The sequence below is a fragment of the Podarcis pityusensis genome, assembly GCF_964106645.2.
Source record: "Podarcis pityusensis genome assembly, chromosome: 8".
Lineage (NCBI taxonomy): Eukaryota > Metazoa > Chordata > Lepidosauria > Squamata > Lacertidae > Podarcis > Podarcis pityusensis.
In genome coordinates this window covers 73,601,784-73,621,461 of record NC_138033.1, presented here as the reverse complement: position 1 = coordinate 73,621,461, position 19,678 = coordinate 73,601,784, and the positions used below count along the sequence as shown (strand labels likewise).

The 19,678-nt window shown below is 46.2% G+C and overlaps 1 protein-coding gene across 2 annotated transcripts in view; it reads left to right on the top strand.

Moving 5' to 3' along the window:
* Positions 1-19,678, top strand: part of SAMD11 (sterile alpha motif domain containing 11) — a 297,706-nt gene that overhangs the window by 72,760 nt on the left and 205,268 nt on the right. For both annotated transcript variants that reach the window (XM_081016053.1, XM_081016051.1), the window contains exon 3: positions 8,842-8,888. The gene's annotated coding sequence lies outside the window, so the exon portion shown is untranslated. The remainder of the gene's footprint in view (positions 1-8,841; positions 8,889-19,678) is intronic.

Genomic DNA, 19,678 nt, shown 5'->3' with positions numbered 1-19,678 from the left:
CAGGCTTAAAAAATAATAATATATAACTTAATTACTTATTAGTCTTGCATTGGTTTTCAGCTACAGCAGCAGTAAAAGCTTTGCAGGTAAAATACTTATATTTACAAAAAAACGGTCTCAGGCTTGTGCCTGGGACTGGAGCAAGCACAGAGTATATCTGTCTTTATGGCTGATCAAGGAGAGAAAGAGGGACAGGAAGTACTATATGTTCCTTCCTCTCCAGAGGAGGAGGGGAAATGACATCACACACAGCTCTCGCTAACAATTGTATTTCTATGGCCTGAGTGTCTGCCTATCAGGAATACAGCTCTATGGACTTCGCCCCTTCTCATGCTAACTAGCAAGGAAATGCATTTGTTAGGATTGGCTGTTAATCGCCCACATGTACATTAACTGAAAGCATGTTCTTCTCTGGCTGGCCCCTCCCACTTTTTAGGCTACCATCATGCCATAAATAACATATCACGTATGATGGACTGCTAACTGAGCTTATCAAAGCAAGTAACATTTCTGGACTTATTTGCAAGGCTCACTGCACATAGGAAGCTAGTAGGTGAGGAAGAAACAGCAGCTATATACACTTATTCTCCCTGGCATGGTAGATTTCTAAATGGACTGTGCAGGAAACATTCCTGCATAGCCCTGTGAGCCTTGGGATGAGCTAGTTGAATCAGTGTAACAACTAAAACAGTTAAAACAACTATTAGACCCATTTAAAGTTGGAAGCTCAAGTCAAGAGATCAGGAGAATGGCTTGGGCAAACTGGTGTGTCTTCAAGAGCTGCTGGAAGGCCAGTGTCAATGGGGGCCTCTTGTATTTCAGAAGAGAGAACACTCTACAGCACTGGTGCACAAAACTCTGGGTTACGTTTGCTCTATCTTAATGTCCTCACCTGGCAATATTAAGGCACAGAACATATGGTGGCTTTAAAGGATGAATGCATACAGATTCCCCAAAGAGCTTGGCTTAATAGGCATCAGCCGTAGGCCACAAGATCCCTGGTATTAGCACAACGCACGTGCCCCCTAGCCCCCGATCCTCCTCTTGCCAAGTTGCTTCACTCCTGGGGTTTAACAGAAAGTCTTCCTTTTCAGTTGAGTCTTCGTAGGCGAGAGAAAGAGAGAGAATCTGGTATGAAAGGGAGAGGAGGTAGCCTGCCAAGTTTATGCAGGCCCCTGTTCTCTCTCCAACTTTCTTCATAAAGGAAGAGACACTTTTAGCTAGGGTTGCTAGTGCACCTGTTTTGATTCTGGGGTTCAGAGTAGAGCATTTGCAACAATAAACCGTTAAATGTGTGAATGCTCACTTCTCTTTGTGTGGTGTGTGTTTGTGAGCTGTGTGCTGCCACTCGTTTCTTTTCCTGCTGCTGATGCTACACCATTATTATTTTTCTTTGCTAGAGTTTCTTTCTCCATCCTTGGGTGAGGCTTCCGGTCACAGATCACATGGTAAATGTGGCAGTGTTGCACAGCTATGTACCACATTGGATTTGGTGTTGTCCAGAGCCAATTTAGAATGAAGGCAATGCTCCTGGACTGGCCACAAGGACAGCCCTAGGCCAGTGGTTTTCAAAGGGTGTGGCGATCCACACTAGTGTAGCAAGAGAGGATGGCAAGTGTAGCAGGAAGATTCAGGGAGAAGTAAAGAAGCATTTAAATAGTTCAGTATAGTATAGCATAGCATAGATTACATGCACACCCACCCAGAAAAAGTATCCATGCCTTACGTCAGGCATTCCCAAACTCGGCCCTCCAGATGTTTTGGGACTACAACTCCCATCATCCCTCGCTAACAGGACCAGTGGTCAGGGATGATGGGAATTGTAGTCCCAAAACATCTGGAGGGCTGAGTTTGGGGGTGCCTGCCTTACGTCAAGAGCATTGGCTGTTCTACAGTTTTCCACATGTTGTGAATAGGGATTTTCAGCTCTGATAAATATGAAAGATCAGAAAAGAGAAAGGTTTCTTTGCCTTGATGAGGAGATGAGAGTTTGTTTGTCCCAAATTAGACCTAATATAAATGCGATGACCCGGCAAAAGCAAATTAACACCTTTCATGGAGTTTGTATGCATACTTAAGGTACATAGTAAGAGGCTCGTTTATCATTATAATTTGGGAATGATTAATATCCTAATGTAGCTCTATTGTTTTATACTTTCCTGATGTCCCTTGATCATATTATAAGGTAGTTGTGCTCTATGTTATAAATCAAGCGCTGCTAGTTGTTGTTTCTCTCCCCCCCATGTAAATAATAATAAAACCACACCAATAAAATAATAAAACCACACCAATAAAAAAATTGGTGCGGCACAAGCAAATTTTTATTATGAAAGTGTGGCCCAGAGACAAAGTTTGAGAACCATTGTCCTAGACAATCAGGCATCAGTTAATGAATGTGATGGTGTCGCTAAAGGTGAATGAAGCCTGATCATTGTAATGTTTGCTGAACAGGTGAACCCTTTATTGTTCCTTTATCACTGAAAGAGGCAGGGGGAGGCCTTTCAGTACAGGACAAAATGTCCAGGAAAATCAATCCCTCTTTTAGCTGAGCTGTGTACCGTTTAAGTGTTCTCGTGGCACTGGTGAGGGATGCAGCCATGAAAGTATGGTTATGTAACATGGTTCTACACATAGCAAATGCCATTTCCTATCCTCCCTACCCCCCTTCTCTCTCATGCAACACATGTGAATCTGTGTGATGCAGGAAGCTCCACCAAACCCATCTCCAAAGCATATGGGAAAGAAAAAGAATCAGAGGGCTACATTGAGCGCATAAGCGCTAACATTGTTTATGAAGCAAGATTAAGGCCAAATCTAAAAATAAAAACCATCTAATCATCAGCCCCAGGTTCTACCCCTTCTATTGTCGTAACCCACACACACACACACTTTGGGGCTAGGGAGATAAAAAGCCACTTTTAACTTCCTCTGTTTTGCATTTCTGGTTTTCAGCTCAGCAAGAAGGAAGTCTCAGCCAGGGGTTTGCCTCTGGTCTTCTGCTTCACATTTATTGTAATCGTTTTCCTTTCTACTCGTTCCACCCACACATGCACACTAAAAAAGGCTGTGGTATCCCACAGCAAGGAGCCTTCAGACTCTTGACACCCAAGAGATAAGAGATGAACCATTTTCTGTTCCGTTATCATATCTCTGAACTTTTTAAATGCTATACAAGCTTGATGGAAGACAGGGTGTGGTGGTTAGTGTGTACATGTGTGAATTTTTTTTTAAAAAAAGGTGGTGAAGGGGTGAAGAAGAGAGATGTATTTATGGATGTGCCTGCCATGTGGTTCTTCTGATTCACTAAGCCTGTGAAGGGAAAACAAACTGCTGCTGTAGGAAGAGCTGCTAAGCCTGCTATGAAGAATTTAAGAAGGTAAACAGCATTTCCATGCGCTGCTCTGGTTCGCCAGAAGCAGCTTAGTCATGCTGGCCACATGACCCGGAAGCTGTACGCCGGCTCCCTCGGCCAATAAAGTGAGATGAGTGCCGCAACCCCAGAGTCGATCATGACTGGACCTAATGGTCAGGGGTCCCTTTACCTTTACCTATTTCTTGGTCAGATTAGGTAACAGTGTAGGAACATAGGAACCCCTCTGTACTACAGTGACAACCATTTTAGACATGTTCAATTGCTGTGCGATTGCTGAAGTGTGGGTCCTTTAGGACCCAGAAGCAGAACAGGGCCAGGGAGCACTTATACACACTCTGCCAACATGCACAGGGGCAAGGAACAGAACAGAAATGTATACATTTAAACAGTATCATACCATTTTAAATAGTCATGGTTTCCCCCAGAGAATCCTGGGAACTGTAGTTCATGAAAGGTGCTGCTAGTTGTTTGGAGGTCTCTGTTCTCCTCACAGAGCTAAAATTCCCAGAGTTTCTGGGGAAGAGGGGTTTATTGTTAGACCACTTTGGGAATTGTGGTTCTGTGAGGGAAATAAGGGTCTCCTAACAGCTTTCAGCAACTTCTACAATTTACAGTTCAAACTACAATAAATTGGATCATAGTAAAGGTAAACGTAAAGGGACCCCTGACCATTAGGTTCAGTTGTGACCGACTCTGAGGTTGCAGTGCTCATCTCGCTTTGTTGGCCGAGGGAGCCGGCGTACAGCTTCCAGGTCATGTGGCCAGCATGACTAAGCCGCTTCTGGCGAACCAAAGCAGCGCACGGAAACGCCATTTACCGTATTTTTCGCTCTATAGGACGCACTTTTTCCCCTCCAAAAATGAAGGGGAAATGTGTGTGCGTCCTATGGAGCAAATGCAGGCTTCAGGAAGCTACCCGCAAGCCTTCGGAGCGCGCCGGGGTCAAGTCTCCCCACCCCAGCCCGGCAAGCTCCAGGAGCGAAGGCAAGGTTGCGCGCAATCTCGCCCCCGCTCACGGACCCGTTCTGGTGGCTGGGGTCGGGGGGAGCTCTGGCCCCCAGCCCGGCAAGCTCCAGGAGCGAAGGCGAGGTTGCGTGCAACCTCGCCGCCGCTCCCAAACTCCCAGACCCATTCTGGGGGCTAAAAACGAAGCCAGGACAGCGAGTGGGATCCATCCCGCTCACTGTCTTGGCTTCTTTGCTCTTTGGGGCTGGGGGGAGGAATAATTTTTTCCCCTTTATTTCCCCCCCCCCCTAAAATCTAGGTGCGCCCTATGGTCCGATGCGCCCTATAGAGTGAAAAATACGGTACCTTCCCGCCGGAGTGGTACCTATTTATCTACTTGCACTTTGACGTGCTTTCGAACTGCTAGGTTGGCAGGAGCTGGGATCGAACAGTAGGTTTGATTATTTGTTCATCAAGCTTAGTATTGTCTAGTCTCTCCTAGGTTCTGTAATGGACAACTGTTCTTTTTTACCATTTACCACTGTCTTAAACTGGAGGTGCTGGTCTGAACCTGGGAATTTTGTATGTGTGTATTCTGAAGCATATGGGGAGCCATGGTCCCTCCCTGCTGGCAAGAATTAGAAACCTGTGCTGCTCCAAATCATTGCCCCCATCATTGGGGAAACGTCATAAGCTCAGGGGCAGAGCACCTGCTTCACATTCAGAAGCTCCCATGTTCTGCCAGCCAGTGTGAGAGGTACCACTGGCCTGATTTCGTTCAAGTCAGTATCCTATTTTCTCCCATGTTCTAATCTAGCTCCAGGCTATTGGTTTCCCTATCTGAAACCCTGGAGAGCCTCGGCCAGCTGGATAGACCCGCACCTTGTTATGTCCCTGTGCTTGAAACAGCTTGGGCATGCTTTTTTTCTTTTTTCTTTTTGAGCAGCGCCTCTCTTTCTCCTCCTCTGATCCTTTTCGTAGGAAGGGAAGGAGACAGAGCAGCTCTCCTCCCCGCATTTCCCTCCCCTCCCTTCCCGGCTGTGAGTGCGCCGGGCCAGTAAACAACGCCGGCTCCTGCCTCCGCGCTTCGCCTCCCTCGCTCTCGGCGGCGGCGGCTGCTGCTGCTGATTCCGGGAAGCCTGGATTCCTCCCCGTCCCCTCCCCAGAGCGCCGCCGGTCAGATGAAAGGCGAGCGGCATCGATCTGCCAGCGGGGGAGTCTCGCTGCGCTGCGCCGTCTGCAGCTGTCGGAGGAGGAGGAGACGGAGGAGAGGCGGCGGCGGCTCCACGTGGGAGGCCCGCGACTGCCGGCTGCGAGGGGCAGCCAGGCCGGAGCGGAGCCAGGCGGCCAGAGGAGACCTGACCCCGGCGCGTAAAGGCGCAGCGTCGTCGCCCCCTTCGCCATCGAGGCCTCTTGGGAAGAGGAAGAGGAACGCAGCATTCATCCATCTTTCCATCCATGCGCCGCGCTGCCGCCCCTCTCCTTCCTCGTTGCGCTCCCGCTCCCAAACTCAGCTATTTGATGGTGGTGCTAAGGGATGGGGGCAGTCTTTGTTTTGTAAAAACGAAATTAAGCTTGGGGTGACTGGCTTGGTAAGCCTGGGGGTCTACACACAGGAGCAGAGTGCATAAGGAGGAAAGAGACTTGTGGCACCTGAAAGGTGACCAGACTTACTGTAGCAGAAGCCTTTATTGACTACTTTACTCTTGTTTCTTCTTGTTCTTTGTCCTGAAAGCCAGAATTATGGTGACAAAAGTCTTTATGGATTTCTTATCCTTCATAATAATAGTAATAACCAGTGCTTTCTTTTCTTGAAAAACAGGTGCAGTACTCACCATGAAGTTGTTACACTTTTTAACAACAACAACAACAACAACAACAAAGAGGTGCTGATACAGTGGTACCTCGGGTTACATACGCTTCAGGTTACACACTACACTAAGCCAGAAATAGTGCTTCAGGTTAAGAACTTTGCTTCAGGATAAGAACAGAAATCGTGCTCCAGCGGCGCGGCAGCCGCAGGAGGCCCCATTAGCTAAAGTGGTGCTTCAGGTTAAGAACAGTTTCAGGTTAAGAACGGACCTCAGGAACGAATTAAGTACTTAACCTGAGGTACCACTGTACAGAGTACCTTTGAATACCCCCCGGGGGAAAGCCCTGCTAATAACTTTTATTTTTATCTTGCCCTTCCTCCACGTTTCTGAAAGAAGCTTACATGGTCCCACCCACCTGTTATATCTCCGCAATAACCCTGTGAGGTAGATTAGGCTAAAACAGGGTTTCCCAAACTTGGACTACAGTTCTGTTTTTGGACTACCAGTTCCCACCATCCCTCACCGCTTATCCTGCTAGCTAGTGGTTATGGCAGTTGTAGTCCAAGAACAGCTGGAGAGCCAAGTTTGAGAAACGGTGGGCTAAAAGATTGTGACTGGCCCAATTTGAACCTCTGTATTGCAGGTCCACAAAAGCTTCTGCCACATCCCTGGGATTGTGCCTGACTGAACACATTGCATTTGGTATGCAAACAGTCCCAGGTTCAATCCCTGGCATCTCCAGGCACAGTTAGGAATGTCCCCTCTCTGGAATATTGGAGAGCTAGAAGAACCAGTGGTCTGACTTCTATGTTTCTGTGGGCAGTATCTCAGTGGTAGTGCATCTCCAAGTAGGACTGTGAGAGACTTCCTGCCTGAAACCCTAGAGGGCCACTGCCAGTCAGTGCAAACAACACTGAGTTAGATGGACCAATGGTATGACTCTGTAAGGCAGCTTTCTATGTCCCTATGGGTAAGACCTTATCTCTGCCTGATCTCCTGGGGAGCCATTGCCAGGAAGAGCAGATGGTACTGGGTCAGTTGGCTTGTTGGATAGCTCAGTCGGTAAAGCATGAGCTCCATGTTGGACAAAAGATTCTTGCATTGCAGAGGGTTGGAATAGATGACCCTTGTGATCCCTTCCAGCTTTACAGTTCTATGAAATACCAATCCTGGTATAAAACAGGTTCCTTTTTCAAACATCAGAGGATGTGCTGATCACAAATTTCAGGGGTGTGGCTGACAGTAAGCCCTGCATGGAATAAAAACCTTTTAAAATAAAATAAAAATAAGAAGAGCAATTGTATAAAATATTTTTGTGGGTTTATTGGTGATTTCACCCCAACCACCTTTGATGATGTTAGATTTCCTTTGATGGCTCTGAAGGTGATAATGCTGCTTGCTAGGGACTCCCAAAAGCTAATATCCTTTGATCATTCGTAGCCGATTTTTCGGATGTGCTGGAGATCACAGCTTCTAATTAAATCAATGACCATCGCTGCAGGCCCATGGAGTTTTGACTGTCTCATCTAGTCAGCAGAGAAGGAAATGGGTCTTTTACCACCACTGCGCAAACTAACAACAGGCTTCTATGCTCACCAGGGCTGGGAAGTCTGAAGCCTCCCCATTGTTAGACTCCTAACTCCCACCAGTCCCAGCCTACAGGCCCAATGGTCAGAGATGATGGGAGCTGTGGTCCAGTGAGAGCATCCCCATCTCTAGACCAAAGGCTCTTCAGAGCTAGAAGCATCATCCAGAAAGGAGTTTACCTGATGTCTCTCTGTGTGATTGACTGCTCTTTCTTTTATTAAGACTTGTGGGTTGTTAAAGGAATTTTTTGTGTGGTGCCTAAAACTAGATAAAGATGGCACCAGGTGAGTCTCCCTGGGAAGAGCATTTCATAAGCAGAGTGCCACCACTAAAAAGGCCTGTTCTCATGATACCACATTCTTCCTCTTGGGCTTCCAATACATGAGGTACAAGGGCAGCTGACTTAGCCTGCCTCACGGGCTGGCCGTCCTTGATACTGAGTCAGACCATCAGGCCATCTAGCTCAATGTCTACACTGACTGGCAGCAGGTCTGCAGTGTTTCAGGCAGAGGAACTTTCCTAGCCCTGCCTGGATATGTACAGGATTAAACCTGGGACATTCTGGATACAAGGCAGATGCTCTGCCCCTGAGTTACAACCCTCCCTTTAAGACACAGGAACATAGGAAATAGTTTTATATTGAGTCACAAAATTGGTCCATCTAGTTCAGTATTGTCTGCACTGACTGGCAGCTGCTCTGCAGGGTTTAAAGCTAGGAATCTTCCCCAGTCTTATCTGGAGATGCCAGAGATTGAACCAGGGACATTTTGTAGGCAAAGTAGGTTCTCTACCATTGAGCTATGGACCTTCCCAAAAGTTCTATGGGCAATTTACAAGTTTACATACTAAAATAATAAAATACAAAAAAACCCAACAACAACAACACCCGTGAAAATAAAATAGAATAAAACTAGCAGCACAAGGTGTTCTTTCTTCGGGTGAGTGCTCCAGAAATATGGAGCCACTTCTGAAAAGCTATAACAAGGGATGCCTTGTTCTGTTCAATGTGAACAATGTTGAATAAATAATATTAATGCTAATGTTTATCTATACCCATTTTGTTTGCATACTCTGTATATCCTGGGCTTGATATTTTTGGAATTGTTCTTTTTCTTTTTGCAGTGATGACATTCCATCAGTGAGTGATCGGTGTCGTTACAGGAAGAAAGGTAATTAAAACGAGATCTTTGATCCTCTATTTTTTGTGCATTTTTTGCAGCTCTTTGACATAAACACATTTATTTATCGGTTCTGAAAATTTGCTGCTCATGTTTAAGCAACAAAGAACAACCGCAGCAGTCTGCCAGCTGCGGTCCTGAACCCACTTACTCAGAAGCAAGCCGCAATGAGTCCAGTTGATCTGACTCCTTAGTAAGGCTGCATACACACCAACCCATTTGTAGCACAAACATGTAATAATAATAATAATAATAATAATAATAATAATAATAAATTTTATTTATATCCCGCCCTCCCCAGCCGAAGCCGGGCTCAGGGCGGCTAACAACAATAAAACAGTACAAAAGTACAGCACAAACAACACTCTAAAATCATTCATTATAAAATTAATTAATTCAAGCCGCTGGCAACCATTGGGCCAGAGCTCCGCGAAGATTGCCGAGAGAGGGAGTCAGGCTGTGTACTTTTCCTCAGTCCAGAATCATTCATCCTCAGCTACTACAAGTGCCACATAATACCCATTGTGCATTTGTGAGAACGCAATCATTTAGTGTGGCAGTATCTACCCTTTGGAACTCCCTGCCTATTGATATCATGCAGGCACACACACTGTATTATTTTTTGCGCCTGTGAAAAACATTCTTGTTTAAACACGCCTGCCCAGATACTTCAAAAGCTGAGATAATTTAAATCTGATTTAACTTTTGCATGTTTTAAAGTATAGATGTCATTTTCCCCTTGATTTCCTTGTTGTTTTTTAGTAAACCGCTTTGAGTTTTGTGTGTGTGTTTTTCAATCAAGCCATGCATAAATTTTATGAAATAATTAAATAAATATAACATGCTGCTTCCGGTTTAGATGAGTTCTAGATCCTCTTGCCCACAGGGGTGGGTCTGGTTACTTGGTAGGTTAGCCAAACCTCCCTGCACATGACCCAAGTGAATGAAGAAGGAAGTGGTGATAATGATATGGCTTTGGCCCACCCTCAACTTCACTGGGCAGGCGTAGTCCCCCCCCCTCGCCAAAATAATAATAATAATAATGCCAGAACCACCTACATCTGTTTCCAAATGGATACACTGCAGAGTAATGTGGGATCTGCAACAAGCTTTTATTTTGGGAATGAAACCAGTGTCTCAAGAAGGGCTTTTCAGGGGCAAAATATATGCAATAGATCTAGGTGGCATGTAGCCTATGCAGGAAAAAAAAGCAGTCTTCATTGATTCCGGAATCTATTGTGTGTACGCAGCCTAGGTATTTGATTGTGTTATGATTGTCATTGGATGAGAACATTTTAAAAGAAATAGAAGTCTCATTTTATTTATGAAGCAACTTTGGTGGCTGATTCTCCATCCCAGCCTTTGCCAGCTTGGTGGCCTCCAGGTGTTTTGGATTGCAACTTCCATCAGCCGCAGTCACCGCTTGGCTTCTCTAGCCAAAGTTAACGACGCTCCTCCGAGTTAACCAAGTGAGAGGTGAAAACATAGGCGAGCTAAACGGCATAACAAAGCACTTACTAATTTCAGGATGGAAATTGCTCTGAGCTGGGAGGCTGGAGGGTGGGAGCCGAAACCAGCATTTGTACTGGTTCCTTTTCATGCAGGAGTCCTCCTTCTCAACTCTCTCGCTTCCTATAATATGCTTCGTTTTATCGGAAGGCCTGCCTGACTTTTTTTGTCCTTTTCCCGGGCCATAATTTCTTACCCTGCAGCCAGCTTGCAGGAGGGAGGATACTTGGGAAGGCTCCTGAATTAAATCTGCATTTGTCCTCTGTGGCCGGGATCCAAGAACGCCGCCATATGCACAGAGCCTGGCCTTCCTTTGAAGTCTCCCCTGCAGCCGCTAGCTGTTTTTTAAGTTTTAACTTTAAAAATTTAAACTGAAAAGTGGGCTGTCCCTTCAGCATGTGGTGGAAACTTCAAAGGAGCCCCTAGCTGAGATATTTTCCTCTGTTGTTTTCGTTTGCAAGTCTTGGGAACGACCTAAAAAAAAGAAAGAAAAAGGGCAGCACATGCACACCCTGGTTCATTCCCATACTAACTGCAGCAGTGATGTCTTTTTCACTTGCCTGTCTGGGCAGCCCCTTTATGGGGATTAAGTTCCTGCTGATAGGTGCTGTCGCATAGCACCTTGCCCTGATTCTCCCAATCAGCTGAATTTATTTGAGTGTGTCCTGGTAAAAAAACAACAACAACACCATGAATTTCAAAACCATGTGCTCCATCACTTTTGGATTTGGATCGGGCAACCACATCTATTGTTGGGATGCAACAGAGTTACCTGTCCTCAGAGGAGGCTGCCCGTTGCTTCTTTGAATGAGTCTCAGATCTCACCTTTCCAAATCAAATTGTATACTCAGGATGGGGACTCACCCAGGAGCTCCAGGCTGATAGGCTCTTCTGAGGGTGGGTTGTTCTTACTCTTTCACCTCCAACTTTCACCTCCAACCTAAACTTCTTTTGTTTAAGGACATGCCAGTGGTCAGAAGTTTGGAGAAACAGTTTTAAAGAACAGCTTTTAGATGCTGGCAGAAACAAATAAGGTATGTAACGGCCTCTGTTCCTCAGATGAGAGGTGGGAGAGGATTATTACATAGTCTGGTGGGTGTGGGGCATGAGCCCATTAGTGCTTCTGAAATGGGAAGAGCATCTTACTTGAGTCTCCTTGGTGGCGATCCTTTGCATGTGAGTTGTAATATTGTTGAGTGTGAGTGGGTTTGTTTTTGAGTGGTTGGTAAATAGAAAAAATTTGCTTGAGGTAGCAAATGTATGCAGTGGTGTGAAATGAGTGGCAAGCAAGACTGTGAATAATGTGTGCTACCGCTCTCTGATTTTATTTATATAGGTATTGATTATGGATATGGATATTGTTTGTACATTCTGTTATGTAAATAATTTTACATGGTTTTTATTGTAACATAGATAGACAGATGGACACTTGCATACCGCTTTGAGATCTTCTGATAGAAAACAGGCTATAATTTATTGCATTTACACCTCTTCTTTCCTCAAAGGAGCTCAAGGAGATGTACATGATTTCCCCCTCTTTCCATTTTGTCCTCGCATCAAGCCTGTGAGGGAAGTTTGGCAGGGAGACAGTACCTCGCCCAAGGTTACACCCAGCGGGCTTCCTGGCCTAGTGGTGATTTGAACCCTTGTTTCCCATATTCTAGTCTGACACTAAGCCACACTGGAAATAATAAATGAATTATATTAGAGGGTGTTTGGCCTGCTCCTCCTTCCCAGTGTGAAAAACAAAAACAAATTCTGTTTGCTTCCCCCGCTTTGTTTGCACAGCAGGCCCAAGAGCCAGCGAGGCGGAGTGAGAGGCTGGCCTGCGTTGTCTTTCCTCCTCACCTTTTGGCATGCCCTGAATGCCCTCTGCCCATATCACAGATGCCCCCAGACATCTGAGACTGGCTCTGGAGGCCTCTCTCCCTCATGCCCCAGTGCAAGGTCTGAGCACCTCACTGGCTCCCAGAGAGCAGACCCTAGCAGATAACCTTGCACCTGAAGATCGCCAAACCAGCCATCTGTCTGCTTGAGTGTGATGCTCCCTGATGGCTGATGCATGCAGGCTGCATTTTTACACCCTCCTCCTCCCTTCTCCTCCCTCTTCCCCAACTCGATGAAGTGCAGACTTTGGGTGTTTTGCTGCCAAAAGGGGGGGGGGCGAGAGAAGGGAAAGGAATGAAATATTTACAACTCTTCTCTCCCTCGCTTGTTGCCCTGAAGCATTTTGGAAGGGGAAAGAAAGAGCAACATGGAAATGGCTCCTATGGTATAAATATGCTGGTTTGTTTACTCCACCAGCCACGGCTGCTGCCGCTGCAGCCACGACTCAACCTTGGTTTGTTTGGATTTTTTGCAAATCAGTTTGCCAAGAGATGGCTACCATGGATTTCCTCATGGGAGGCTATATGCAAGTTGATGGAGGGGGTGTGATCACCTTTGTGAGGGAAGCAGGTCCAATTGTGTGCCAGTGGCAGTTGTGCAGTTAAAGCCAGATACAACGATACGTGTGTGTAGGAATGAGAGACATATGGGACTATGTTTTCTGTGGACAGGACCATACAGCTGACTGTTTTCTCCGTTACCTGTTTATGGATCTTGTCTGGCTTCACCTGCCCACCCCCCACCCCCCCGCCGTGATGGTTAGGGATATAAGGAAGCATCATTTTCCATCATACCCTCTAGTCATGACATTCAGCACCGTTTCTGTTCTACTGCAGTTTGTCTTCCACCAAAAAAATCCCACATTATTTGTCTCTGTGTCCGCCGTGACAGAATTTTACATTATTACATAAATTGTGTTGTTAAGTTGCTTCACCCCATTCATAGCCATACAAAGAAAACATAATGCCAAAGGGAGGAAAACGTAATCAATTACATATCCTTTGAGGAATGAAAGCAACAACAGTAGCAAATGCTGATCGCATTCACCAGATTTGTTTCCATTTTGGATGTGGGACGAATGAGCGAATATTGGCGATTTCCACTACTGTTTCTCTCTCTGTCAGAATTCTGCAACACCTCTGGTAATGGTGAAAGATCTTTGGGTGGGTCAGTGTAATATCTGTGAAGCTTCCATTCACACATGCAAGTTACAGTTTGTTGCTGCAGTTGTCAAGAGGAAAACATGTATGTGTGAAATTGCCCAGTGGTCTTGAAGTTAATATTTGGAGATTTTATTTTATTTTTTTAAAGCCATTTCATGTTCCTGGGGAGATGTCGTTGCGGGCTAGGAGCAAGCCCTCCCCACGCTCGCAGGGCAGAATCACCCCTGCGCCACTGAATGGTCCTCAGCCACGTCACCCTTAGGCCATCCAATTCGGACGGTCCGGGGGCGTGGCACGGGTTATTTAAACTGTCCACAGCTGAGGACTCGCCCCTGTTTTTCTCCCTGCTCGGCCAGTTCTCCCTCCCTCCCTCCCTTAGGTTAGGCTCTTTTATTTCTTGACCTTGCTATGGACCTTGGTTGGTCGTCTTGGTTGTCCAAGGTGCCTAGTAGGAATTTTTCCACTTGGCAAATTGGCACCGGCCATTTGGTTTTTTCACCTACCTCGTAGCAAATCGTCACAACTTTGTAAGGTTTGGCGGTTAGGCATTGGAGTATTAGGTTGAAGGGGAGAGGAGGTAGTGGCCATCACCTACCCCTCCTAATTCAAGGGTACTCCGTTAAAGGAATCGGGGGGGGCGTGGTCTCTATCCAAAGCCCCAGATGGGGGGCTAGGGCCATGGCATGACCCCTAGCGGTGACCCTGGCGGAGTCTCTACTGGTGGTTAACCCTTCCAAGACTCCTGCAGACAGGCAGGAGTCAGATATAGTCATGTGGTTTCCAGTGCCTAAGCCAATACCACTCACATTCTATAACCAATAAAATTGTGGCCTTTTTCACCCATTAACAAAAAATACTGTTTCATTTGTCTTTATTCCACTCCCTGGAAGGGTTTGAGAGCTTGCCACACAAAGCAGGGTTTTTCACCAAACCTGGTAGAGAGTGACTTGCTGGTTTCTATTGCTTCCTGTGGCTCAGTGACTTCCTTGCATTGTGGGGCCCTTCCAGACATTCACTTTATGGTGCACTCGTTATGATTTATGCTAAAGATGGTATTATTATTTATTAAATTTATATACCACCCTTCGTCAAGAGATCACAGAATGGTTTACATGCAGTCCTGTTTTCAGTACTGTTTCGTGCCTGCAAAAGTTTTGGGGCATCCATACTGCTTTGTTTCTAATTAGTGCACGTCCTGTAACTTCCTGCTGAAATTTTGGTAACTTTTCATACCGCAAACATCCCAAGGGAGAGAGGGCTGTCCCACTTCTGTTCTGTGATAGTGCAAGAGTGCCCTTCCAGATGACAATAATGTGATAACATTTGGAAAGCATTGTAGAATGACTAAGAAAGTTGAACGATCTGTGGATTGTCCAGTAATAATCCATCACTAATGCACCATAATTGCACCAATGACAAAACAAACTGGAGGGGAGCTTGAAGGCTTTGCTAATAGGTCAAGGTTGGGAAATAGACGCACTGTAGTCTGGACTACTGCATGCTTCTTCCATAGGAGGTCCAGCAAATGGTTCTCATTTGTGCAGTGGAACTACAGTTCCCATGATTCTTTGGGTGAAGCTTGACTGTTTCAAGTGGTCTGATACTGCTTTAAGTGTATAGTGCAGATGCAAGTCCTATTTAGAGTAAACCCACTGAAACTAAAGGACCAAAAATGGTTGTGTTAATTCATTTCAATGGATCTACGCTGGGTAGAAGTAGCACTGGATACAGACCAGATAGACTCCACTGCCTCGTCCCTGCAATGCTGTGTTTTGTTCTGAACAAAGGCTGGAGATACATTAATTAAAACTGCTAAAGGCAATGATTACAGAAGGAGGAGGGACAGATTTGAGGAAATAAGGAATTCCAAACCAGCAACTCCAAAGCTCACGGAAGTACAATATTTATGTCCTGAGCTGTGAGCCTAGCCAAGTTTTCTCCCAAGGAGCATCGGTAACTGAATCTGGGCTGCGTGGGACCCGGAGACACATTGTTCTGATTGAATAATTAATGCAGAGTTAATTGAGGCTTTTACGAGTGGAGGGGCGGGTGGCAGAACTCAGCCTGCATGGATGTGCAGCATCCCAGGGTAAGCTTGCTTTTCAGTTCTCCAGAGAAATCCTCTGCTGCTTTCCACTCCCCTTTCTGATTACTGTATTTTTCGTCCCATAGGACGCTCCGTCCCATAGGACGCACCTAGTTTTTTGGGGGGGAAATAAAGGGAAAAAATTTCCCTTTATTTCCCCCCCAAAACCAGGTCGGGGAACAGCGGGCACTGCGCCTCCCTGCTGTCCCCCGAGCTTGTGGGGCTGGCCGATGTCTGCCTGGCGCGCGGGGCGCTCTGCTTCAGGGCGCTCTGCGCGCCGGGCGGCAGGCTGCTATCCGCAGCGTGGGGAGCCCTGAGGGAACTCCTGCGGGATCCCCAGGCTTGCTGATAGCTTCCTGAAGCCTGGAGAGCGAGAGGGGTCGGTGCGCACCGACCCCTCTCGCTCTCCAAGCTTCAGCGAAAGCCTGTATTCGCCCCATAGGACGCACACAGATTTCCCCTTCATTTTTGGAGGGGAAAAAGTGCGTCCTATAGGGCGAAAAATACGGTACTATTAGTATTATTTCAGATTTCTGCCCCATCTTTCCTCTCAAAGGACCCCAGGTCAGCAAAACAACAAAGTGGCAAAACAATAACATAAGAACATGAAAACGAGCCTGCTGAATCAGGGCATAGCCCATCTTGTCCGGCATCCTGTTCTCACAGAGGACCAACAGATGCCTCTGGGAAACCATCAAACAGGACCTGAGCACAAGAGCCCTCTCCTCTCCTGTAGTTTCCAGCAAGTGGCATTCAGAAGCTTTACTGCCTGAGTGTGGAGGCAGAGCATAACCATCATGGCTAGTAGCTATCAATAGCATTATCCCCCATGCATATGTTCAGTCCTTTTTTAAAGCCATCCACATAGGTGGCCATCATTGCTTCCTGTGGCAGTGAGTTCCATAGTTTAACTGTGCACTATTTGAAGAAGTACTTCCTTTTATCTGCCCCGAATCTTCCAACATTCAGTTTCATTGGATGCATAAGAGTTCTAGTGTTATGAGAGAGGGAGAAAATATTTTCTTTATCCACTTTCTCCATGCCTTTTCTCTATAGACTCAGAAGTCCTAAATGCTGTAAACTTTCTTCATAGCGAAACAATACAGTAAAAAACAATATAAAGCCATATTTAAAACTCTTAAAAACAGTTTAGAACATTTAAAAACCTAGGGTTGTATCCAATGCCAGCCCTACCCATTGAAACTCATAAGCGCGGCTAACTAGGTTCATTAATTTTAGTGGGTCTATAAGTAGAACTTGGTTGGATACAAACCTCTAGCAACCGGCCGAATTCAGCATAATGTCAAAAACCCATAAAAAAACCTCAAAACATTTTGAAACAGTCACATAACATTACCCTGACAGCTTATAATTTCAGAGTTGCTGGGAATAGCACATTTTAGCCGTTGCATGCCTAGGTGAAAAGGGATGTTATTACCATATTTTTCCATCTATAAGATGCCCCTGTGTATAATATGCCCCCTATTTTGGGGGACTCCGATTTAAGAAAATGGGGGAGATGTATCTGTGTATAAGACGCCCCCCAAATTTTGACATTTTAAAGGAAAAAAACCTAGTCTTATACATGGAAAAACACGGTAAATTCCTCTGATTATTATAAGGGGGATACACATAACTTGTTCGGAAGACAAGGAGCCACCAGTAAGAAGGCCCTGTCATGCATCAGCACCAAAGGAGTATTGCTACTAACAAGCAGCAGCAAAGTTAATGCTATTAAGGCTGCGTTGACATAAGTATAGTGTCTCGATCAAGGGAAGTCATAGCCCATCTGCTTCGGTCAAATATCTAAAGGGCTGTCACATGGAAAGATGGAGCAAACTTGTTTTCTCCTGCTCTGGAGGCTAGGATCTGAACCAATGGCGTCAAGTTACAAGAAAGGAGATTCTGACTAAACATCAAGAAATGCTTTCTGACAGTAGGAGCCTGTTCGACAATGGAATGGTCTCCCACAAGAGGTGGTAGACTCTCCTGCCCTGGAAGTTTTTAAGCAGAGGTTGGATGGCCATTTGTCATGTACTATCTTTTAAAGATTATTGCATTGCAGTGGGTTGGACTAATTAACCCTCAGCATCCCTTCTAACTCTACAATTCTATGATTCTATTATCCCATGGGCTGTAACTAGTCAGTGCTCCAGAGACCTCCAATGAATCTGAACTAATTTGTGGCACAATGTTTGACAATGTTTGCTGCTAAGAGTTGAGCATAGATGTGCCGGGAGGGTATTTTGCCAGGGAGCAGATATGTATATCTATCTGCCTTCCCACCCTCAGCTTTTCCTTCATTCTTGGTTGTTGTTTGAGATAGATTTTCCATATTTACTAGGTCAGTGGTGGGCAGGGCCAAAGGCAAAAGTGGCTAAGGAGATTCATTTAAATATTACCTTTGTTCAGGAGACTAGTTTCTGCACAGAAAAAGATATGCGTGTGTGTGTGTGTGTGTGTGTGTGTGTGTGTGTGTGTGTGTAAGCTAGCCAAGGTAAAATACACATTAATTGCTCTGCCCAGTTTTGTATCTGGCCTCGCCCACCACCAGCGTGTGGCCCCTGGAAGGTTTCCCAGAAGCAAATGTGGCCCTTGGGCTCATAAAGCCCCCCACCCAGCACTAGAACCTTAAAGTGTCTCCCTTTCTGCTTCCCCTAACAAATCCACGTTATGGCATCCACATATAAACCCCTTCCTGGAGATGATTCCCTCCCTGCTTCCCAAATCCTTGTCACTTGAGGGGGGGGGGGCTTCTGTTGCTCCTCTTCTTTTCCTTGCATCATTAATGTCTTAGTGGTCATGTTGATTAATCATCGACTGCTGCTTGGGGGGGGGGGAATAAAAATAGTCAAGCTTGATAAACAGAGCAGAGACATTGGGGGGGGGGGGAGTTGAGATGTGCTTACACATATGGTGGAGGGGGGGGCATCCTTCCTTCCCTCCACCACAAATTTATCCTGGAGCGCATGATTAGGGAGGTCACTTCATTGCTGGTGCTTCAGAGAGCCACTCAAGGAGTGTTGACCCCCACAATCAGGGCTGGCCTCTCTCTTCCCTCCCCCACCACCCCCACCCCACTTTCCCCGCTGTTGCTGCTGCCGCCGCCACCACTTTCAGTTTCCTAATTAAGGGCTTTTGTGCATGGTGGCCTCTTTTTCTCCCCCCCCCCTGGGCTTTCAGCTGCCAGTCATTTTCCACTGTGAAGCATCACCGGGTTCGCCGGGTGGGGGCAGCTAATGTATTCATTTAGACAGGAGGCTCTGGGGTTTTTTTTGTTTTTTAGCATCTCTGGATGTAATGGGGATTATGGAGAAGAGGGGGGCCCTTTCCCCTAGCTTTCTTTTCAGGACCCTCTTGGCTGACAAGCAGACCTTCCTCCCCCCGCCCAACCCCCAATTGTTTTCCCTGGCCTTTCAAGAAAGTGGGGAGGAATATTTTTCAAGCAAGGACTTTCCTGGCTGGATCTCAGCCAAGGTCTGGTTGATGGTCCTGTGTTTTGGCCTGAATAGCAGGCAACAGATGCCTCTGAAAGGAGCCAGCAGGACCTCTGACCAACCAAACAGAATGCAGCCCACCACAGCTGGGACTCAGTAAACCTCCCCGATTTTGCAGTCTTAACCACACAGGCAACAGAACCAGCAGGAGGGTTGTCAGACACAATGCAGCTACAGTTCATAGGCTGGTGGGCTGTGGTCAGCAAGTAGTGCTGGCCTGTTAGGGACACAGGGAGTTGCTTTCTCTTGAGTCAGAATCAATGATCCATCTAACTGTGTTATCTACTCTAACCGGCAGGGGCTGTCCAGGGTTTTCGGGCAGGGGGCATTCTCGGAAATGCCTGGGATTGAATGTGGTGCCTTCTTAATGCAAAGCAGATGCTCTGCCACTGAGCTGTGGCCCTTCCCATAAAGCATAGGAAGCTGCCTTATACAGAGTCAGACCAGTGGTCTATCTAGCTCAGTACTGCTTACACTGACCGGCAGGATTTTAGACCAATATCTCTTCAGTCCTACCTGGATATGCCAGGAATTGAACCAAGGACCTTCTGCATGCAAAGCTAAAACCTGACCACTGAGCAATGACCTTTCCGCTGCCCTTGAAACTTGATACTGGCTTCCTCTGGACAACCCCTTCAT